Source organism: Castor canadensis, chromosome 1 (assembly GCF_047511655.1).
Source record: "Castor canadensis chromosome 1, mCasCan1.hap1v2, whole genome shotgun sequence".
NCBI lineage: Eukaryota > Metazoa > Chordata > Mammalia > Rodentia > Castoridae > Castor > Castor canadensis.
In genome coordinates, this window is record NC_133386.1 from 198,853,211 (window position 1) to 198,861,571 (window position 8,361).

Sequence of the window (8,361 nt, forward strand, 5' to 3'; positions counted from 1 at the left end):
TGTTTTAAGCTGCTGTATTTGTGGCAATTTGTTACAGCTGCAAGAGGAAATGAATACATGGTCAGCAACTTGTCAGTTGGTGGTGACATGATTTCTTAAAGGGGGAACAAGAGGCCACTGAGCCAATTTAAGTGCTCTGCCAGGGCACTGGGTTCCAGGAAGATAAGCTTACATTGTAGTATGGAGAAAGTGCTATATGAGCTCAGACAGCTACAGAACAAGGCAGTACATGTGATTGTAGCAGGAGGGAGGGGTCTAAGAGGCTGTACTGATGGATGCATTTTCACAGGGCTCCCAGCTCAAACCCCTCTATCACCTAGACTCGAAACACTGAAAAGGTAGGTCTTTGTTTTGAAGGAGCAAAGAATCTTACTAGAGAGACAAAGACAGAGATTTTTCTAGCCATATTAGTGAGGGTTTAAGTGCCCAGGCACTGCAGAGACAATTCTGGGGAGTCAGAGAAGAGAGCAGCAAAAGCTTTTCAGGGGAGTTGGTTCACCAGCACTTGTCCTGGGAAAGACCTGGAGGCATTCTCAGCTGTGGGGGCGGGGTGGGGGATGCAGTTAGAGGGGAAAAGGACAGGAAGAACAAAGTGTGAAGCCAAAACTCTTGAGACCAAAGGATCTCCAAAATCAAAGAATTTGTTGAGCAGAGTTACAGATGCTAGCCAGGAAAAGGACCAGGTTCTGGAACAAGTTCCTGCAACTTCCAGAAGCAAGGCCAGATGGCACTTAGAAAATGTTCAGTAAACCAAGAACAAAGAGGATTTTTATAACAAAATTTGGGGGAAGGAAAGCATAAGTTGTTTCATTGAACTCTTATCAGATATTGACAAGAGGGGAGGGATAACGTGGAAGAGGGGAAATCTTTGGGATAGGAGGGCAGTCTGGAAGAAGTACTCTTTGCTTCTGGATTGGTTAACATTACGCAGTCCAGAGAATTTATACTTGAACTTGGTCCTGGTGGTCAGCTGTGACCATATTCAGGAATATGGAACAGTCTTTGGTTCTCTTGTAGCTATTAACTGATTAATTTTCCTTATCTCTTCCTCTCTTGATCCTCTGGCCCTTATAATTAAATTTTAGACATCTCAGGATTTTCTCTCAGAAAGGATGAAGGTAGTGAGAGCAAAAGGTTCATGTGTCTGAGTAGGTAAGAAGTAGCTGGAGTTATCTATTGAGGGAGGTAAGGTTTTGTGTTGGGAAATGATCTATTTCTGTTAAATCTGTGTCTGAGCCAAGTGTGCCTTTGATGTTTTATCTGTGCCCTTGTAACACTTGCTCAAATTTTGTTGCTGAGTCAGTCTGTCAGAGCAATAGAAGGCAGGAAGTCAGGTGTCCCACAGTCTTCGTCAATGGCAGTTCCCTAAGCAAAATAATGTGAAACACTTCACAGGATTGGTCAGCCTTATTATCAGATGTTCTCAAAGGCGTGATGGAGAGGGGGAGTGAGGCCTCATCAGAGAGCTGAAGTGATCAGGATTAGGTGAAAGAGCTGAGTAAAGGAGATTCTTCCCAGGAAATGAAAGGAATACCAGTAGGATTCACTTCCTATAGAGGAGAGAAATCTATCAGAACTTGAGCATGAGGCAGTCAGAAGTATTTTGTTGCTTCCGTTCAAATCTAATCAAAGGGCAAGTTAGAGCCACTCTCACACCCCAGAGGAAGCTGCTTTTCTCCCTCTATTCTCTGGGAAGTTGATGCGAGGAAGGTAAACCAATGGAAGGTTGTCCTTACAGCAGCTGAGCTGCCTAGGAATAGGAGGCTGGAAAGCCAGCGAGTAGGAGCTCCTGGAGGGAGGTGGGATGGAGCAAGAAGGAGAAACATTGACATTGCATAGAACCAGCTCCAGTATGGACTTAGGACTAATGGTGAGAGAAAAAGGTAGATTTGAAAGAGCAGGTAAATATTATGTGACTCAAACATAAGAAAGAAAAATGTATTAAGGAGCAAAAGTTATAAAAAGAGAAGGATGGGAGGAGGCGTGACAATTATGATCAGTCACCAAGAAGGGATCAAAACAAGAGAACAAAGCAGAAAGAAAAGGACCCAAGAACAATGGGCCTCTGGAGAGAATAAAGCCACAGAGCCAGCACAGGGCCTAGGGAAGCAGTCATTTTGTCATCCCCAGGCCTGGTGACACAAAGGGAGCTAACAGCTTCTGCCAAATGTAGTGACAAGTGTCCTGTTGTCCAGCTGAGCCAAAAGTGAAGCTCTATGGAAAAGAGAACATTCACTGAATTAATGGGTTCTACCTTACTGACTTTGGTGGGCTTTCTTCCTGGAGCAAGTGTTTAGGGACTTCCACTCCAGCAGGAATTCGAGGTTCCCAGGCCACTGAGATGACAAGTGTTCATCAAGGAGATTCTGGATGTTGGAATGTCAAATGGCAGGGTTCAGCTCAAGAGGAAACAGTCAGAGCCTGGTTCAGGTGTCTGTATTTAATAGACTAAGAACGTTGTAACTGATCTGGACTGAGATGTAATGGACCTTACAGGGGACAGTGGGCACTATGGTTTAGATATGAAGCATCCCCCCCAGAAGGCTCATGTGTTAAAGTCTGGTGGCCAGCTGATGGGCTTTTGGAATTTAATTGGATCCCAAGGGCTCTGACAATCAGTGGATCAGTCCACTGATGGAATATATATATAAATACTGGTGGGACTGGGACTGGGGATTGAATTTAGGGCCTTACACTTGCTAGGTAAGTGCTCTATCACTTGAGTCACTCCCCTAGACCTTTTGTTTTCAGTTTGCTTTTCAGAAGGTCTCATGCTTTTGCCTAAGCCAGCCTTGGACTACAAATCTCCTACCTCTACCTCTCAAGTAGCTTGTATGTGTCACCACACTCAGCCTCTGGATTCATAATTTGCTATTATCAGGAAGAGATGGAAACTTTTGGAGGTGGGGCCTTGTTGGAGGAAGTAGGTCACTGGAGGTATGTCTTTTGGGGCTATATCTTGTCCTGGGCCCCTGCTCACTATCTCTCTCTCTCTCTCTCTCTCTCTCTTTCCTGTCTGCCATGAGGTGAGCATCTCTGCTCCACTACATTCTCTGCCATGATGTTCTGCTCACCACAAGCCTAGAAGCAATGGAGACAAGTAACCATGAAATGCAACCTTGAGCCAAAATAAATCTTTCCTCTTTTTAAATTGCATTTGTCACAGCAATGAAAGGCTAACACAGTAGAGTCATGACTAGAATGAAAGCCTCTGTGCTTAGGTGGCCTGGATTCATATCCCAGCTCTGTTACTGACAGTGAAACGCTTGGCTCAATTTTATGATCTGCAAAATGGGTATCTTGACAATCCCCACCTCATAGAGTGGTGAACCTTAAATGAATGGGTGCATGCTAAGTGACTACAATGGTGCCTGGCACATAGGAAGTGTTCAGCCCATGTTTGTAAGGTAGTTATGATTTATTAGAACTCTTCAGCACAGATATTAGGATGGGAAGTAAAAAAAGTCCATAATTTGAGGTGGAGAGCTGTTTTTGAGTAGGTTAATTGTGTGGCTTATGTGGTGGGTGGTCAGGGAGATGGGAAGGTCTTCTCACTGAAGCTAGAGTCTGGGTGGAGCAATTCCTAGGTTTCTCTGGCATTTCTGATTGAATGAAGTCCAAGAAAATGCCCAAGAGCCTCATGCATTGCTGAAGTAATTAATAATGCCCACTCTGCTCCTGGGAAGTTATGAGTGGGCCCCAGGCTTTCTTGTTACCTCTTTGAGACTGGTAATATGGTCTGGCTATTTTACATTTGAAGAAACAAACTCAGACTTGAGTCCTGCTGCTCACTAGCATTTTGACCCTCTTAGCTCTCAGTTCCTTCCCTTACCTCAGAGAGCCATTATAGTCAGTGAGGAAAGTAAGCAAAGAAAAAGCTGGATCCCTGATGAATGCCACTTACAAAGAGAGATGGAAGCCAAACTGGGAAATATAAACGATAGAGATAGTAGAGAGATGATCTGTAAAATGATATCCTTGACGGCCAGACAGAAGGAAAGACATCTTAAAACAAAGGACACAATGGTCAAAGCCAGCACAGAGATGGCAGATTGGGAGAATATCTAAAGACTGCAACGTCTAAAGTCAAAAAGGGACCGCTTATCTAGAAAACACAAGGAACTCCCCATGTACCAACAAGAAAAAGAGAATCCAATGGAAAAATGGGCCTAGTGTATGAAAAGTAAACTTGCAAAATAAGAAACTTATAGGACTAAATATTGAGAGATAGTCATTGGATATAAGGAAATCGAAAATTAAGCCAGTTCTGGGTATTGAACTCAGGGCCTCAAACTTGATAGGCTGTACCATTTGAGCCATACACTCAGTCCCCACTCCAGGAGTTTTTCCTGAAGTCCCCCACACTGGGGCCTAAGGACATATGTATGTGGATCCTCATCATAGCAGAGGTTACTTGTGAAGGCAGGTGTGGTCTCTCAAGTGTCTTTGTTCTAATGAGGTGACCCTTGGGCTTCTGAATAGGGGCTGGTCACCAGAAAGACCAGGCCAAGATTAGAAGTTTGGGACTTTCAGCTCACTGTTCTTCCCTTCCCCTTCTCTGGAGAAGAGAGAGGGGCGGAAAGCTCAGTTGGTTACCAGTGGCCTATGATTAATGGATCATGCCTATGTAACAAAGCCTCCATAACACCTTAAGAGGGCAAGTGTCTGAGAACCTCTGGATTATCCAACATGTGGAGATACTGGGAAGGTCAAATATGGGAGAGAGCCTGGAAGTTTCTGTCCCTTTCCACATATCTTGTTCCACATACCTCTTTACCTATAATCTTTTTATAATAAAGCAGCAAATGTAAATGTTTCTGCAAGGTCTGGAGGCCATTCTGGCAAATAATTAAAGTAAGGGGGCTGTGAGAATCCTTGATTTATAGTTAGTAGGTTAGGTCAGGAGGCCTGAACTTGTGATTGCATCTGAAGTGGGGGCAGTCTTGTGGGAGTAAGCGCTTAACCTGTGGAATTGGATCCAACTCCAGGTACTCAGTGTCAAAACTGAGCTGAATTACAGAACACTTGGCTTATGTGGGGGAATTGGTTGGTGTAGGAAAAGCCCATACATTGTGGGGACGAGTTGATGAGTGTTAATAGTAGAACACAGTTTGCTTCCCAATCACACAGCAGAGAACGAGGGGCATTCCTGGAGTCCTTCTGTGGTGGAATGGACAGAGAAAATGCCATAGTTGCAGTGTTTGGAGCCCCACAGCTGTGAGAAGAGAGGCTGGTTCCTGTACCCACACAGGTAGACCTTCTGTAGTGCTGGAAGAAAAAGTGTATACACCTTCATTTACATAAAAACAAATTAGAATACTGCATGGAAAATTCCAAGAACACAGTTAAAGAGATACATCAAACACATTAGGCTGGTTGTATATGGGGCAGAAGAGAATGGGAATTATGATAAAAGGAAACAGCCACTAAAAAAGAAGGGTAAATTAAAGATTTATCACAGAAAATTCCATAATACGCCACTCTCCAAGTGTTAATGTTTACTTATTAATTAAGAAATAATACTCCAAAGACAGGGAATGGTGTTTTCCTTAAGCACACATCACGGTAATTTCCATGAAGAAGCAGGGTCCTTCCATGTCTTGTCATGACCAGCTGTTCAGGATCTAGAATAATACCTGGTAGTTATTATGTCTCAAATGACTAAAATAAAAGCTAGTTAGTGACAGTGACTCAGCAATATATTCAATTCATCCAACTCTTCTACAATTAGGAGAAGCATTCAGTTTTTCTAATTTCACTGCCCCCCCCCTTAAATTAATAGGCTCTGGTTCACTTCTCAAAGGTCTGATTTAGAGTTAGAGCTAACCACATTCTGTGTTCATGTCTCCTTTCTTACAAAGATCACAAAGGCAGAAATGTCCCCTAGCTGTCCATACAACTGACCTTTCCCCCAGTAGTGGCAGAATCAGAGTGACAACACTGGGCCCTGGCTGTCAGGGGACTGTTTCCACCCTGTGGTGAGCTCTGGAGGGGCGGTGTCCAGGGTTTGTTGATCCAGGAAGGAGAGGTAGAACAAAGGAAGTGAGTCAGTGTCACATGGCACATGGATTTCAAAACAGAAGGCCTGCAGACTTCATTGCACAAAGAAACGCATCAGAGGACTCTGTAATAGCATCAGGAAAGCTGAAGTCAGCATGCACACTCTGCAGTCGCAAACAGCCACAGGACATGATAGAGTTTGTTTGGACCGCACTCCTCCCACCTCTTACAGGAGGAGTCAAAGTGGAAAGCACAGACATCATGACTGGCAGAAAAGTGACCACTTGGGGCACTGGTTTCTACAATGCAAGTCATGTTTTCAAGGCATAAGCTCTAGCCTTCACGTCATTGTGTGTGCAAGGATGTAACTAGCTTCTGCTCAGTGACTCTTGACCACAGGAATCTACAGAATATAGTTCAGTCCATGACCTTCCCCCTTGAAGCCACCCCTTCTAGGGTGCCTGGGATCCCATAGACCCTGAAGGACTTTGGCTGTGAATTCATCTTTGTGTAGGCATTGTGATATCATCTCTAGGTCCAGCAGCCTTTCCTAGCTGTAACTTCTCTGTCCTTTTCTTTCTTATAACCATGTTTCATTTTTCTTCTCTCCCTCTCTCCCTCCCTCCCTTCCTTCCTGTTTGAGACAGGTTCTCAAGGTCAACCCAGGCTGTCCTTGAAGTCAGGATCCTCCCGCCTCACCCTGCTGAATGCTGGGTTTACAAGTGTGCACTACAACACATTTCTTAAAACAGAATTGGTAGAAGGTGACAACTGTTGAACGTCACCCCTGGTGTTGAGACAGTGGGAAGTACTAATTCAGTAAAGCATGGAGTAAAAGAAAAGGTTGAGAACCTTGGTCACTATGCTGCTTGAAAGAAAAGCCAATTTCATCTCCCATTGCCTGAAGCCACCACAAGTGGGATTTGGTCCCTACAGAACAGCACAAGTTTTTTCCTCTAAGGCGATGCTCAAAGAGGAAAAGCCTAGCACATCTCTAGTACCAGACACTATCTGTGGCGTTTGATTTGTCTGGGTTTTCACACTTGCTCCTTCATTGGCCCTCTTCTCCTGCCCTCTGCCTGGCCCTGTCTACATCTCCTCTACTGAATTATCTTCCTAAGTCTGATTGCTCTTATTTCATCTGGGTCCACTGTCCCCAGACAGCTCAGTCTCTTGTGGGGCTTTGGTTGCTATACAGAAGAGCTAAGACTACTAAATCTTTCTTAGCTCCAGATCAGATTTTCTGAGCTGCGTAACGGAAAGCCTCACTAATTATTTCCCTGTACTTAGTGGTTTCATGGGGGGAATATAATGGCATTACTGGCTCTAATTCGTCACCCCTTTGCCTCACTGCAGGCAGACTATAACCCTAGCCCTTAATTTTGAGTGTGCCCATATGACTTTCTTTGGTCAGTGACATGAGGAAGGAAATGGCAGCATGCCATAGATAAGCCTCTGGTGTGGCCATGAATAGAATTTTCCCTGGGTAGCTTCTGCCTCCTCTATCTGGGTCCAGAATGAATGCATGTTGAGCAAAGATGCCCTTATTAGCCTTTGGACCTGAATGAGACACAAAGCAGCCTCCAGCTTTGCAGACTGACCAGAGCTACTGGCCCAGCTGACTCCACACCTGTAAGAATAAAGAGTTGTGGTTAGAAGCCACTGCATGTTAGAAAGGGTTGTTACCCAGCATTACTTTAGCCATAGCTAACCTGTACACTCACAGAGATGAATGCATAACATATCAATTCGGATGAGTTATGCAGGGAAAACTCACATAACCACCACCAAGGTCAGGAAAGAAGACATTGCTGCACATCCCAGAAAATGCTGTGTGTCCGTTCCTGACCACCAGCCCCACCCTCACCCCTACAGGTAATCACAATTTTGACTTCTTTTTGATGATTGCTTACTTTTCTTTATGGCTTACCATCTGTATAGGGATCACTAAATGAGGTAGTTTTCTTTTGATTGTCTTTGATCTTTCCTTCCTTTCTTTTTTTTTCTTTTGCGGTACTGGGGTTTGTCTTTGATCTTGATATAATGAAATCTTACTGTTTGTGTGTTTTTGTGTCCTGTTTTGTTTTCTCAGCAATGTTTATGAAAATCAAAGTGTTTCTCGTAGTGTAGTTTGTTAGTTTCTATCATTGCATAATATTCATTTTATGAACGCTGTATCTCCTCCTCCTCCTCCTCCTCCTTCTTCTTCGACAGGGTCTCACTATGTAGCCCATGCTGGCCTCAAACTTGTGATCTTCCTGCCTCAGCCTCCTGAGTGCTGGGAATTACAAGTGTGTACCATAGTGCCCATCTTTATTTATTTATTATGCTGTTGATACCTGTTAAAATCTTTCTAGTTTC

General features: G+C 44.0%; 1 long non-coding RNA gene across 1 annotated transcript; it reads left to right on the forward strand.

Moving 5' to 3' along the window:
- The first annotated feature begins 250 nt into the window (after positions 1-250).
- Positions 251-7,945, forward strand: LOC141422425 (uncharacterized). The gene is made up of 3 exons (XR_012446958.1): positions 251-338; positions 2,752-2,937; positions 6,648-7,945. It is a non-coding gene; the product is annotated as an uncharacterized lncRNA (long non-coding RNA).
- Positions 7,946-8,361: the final 416 nt, after the last annotated feature.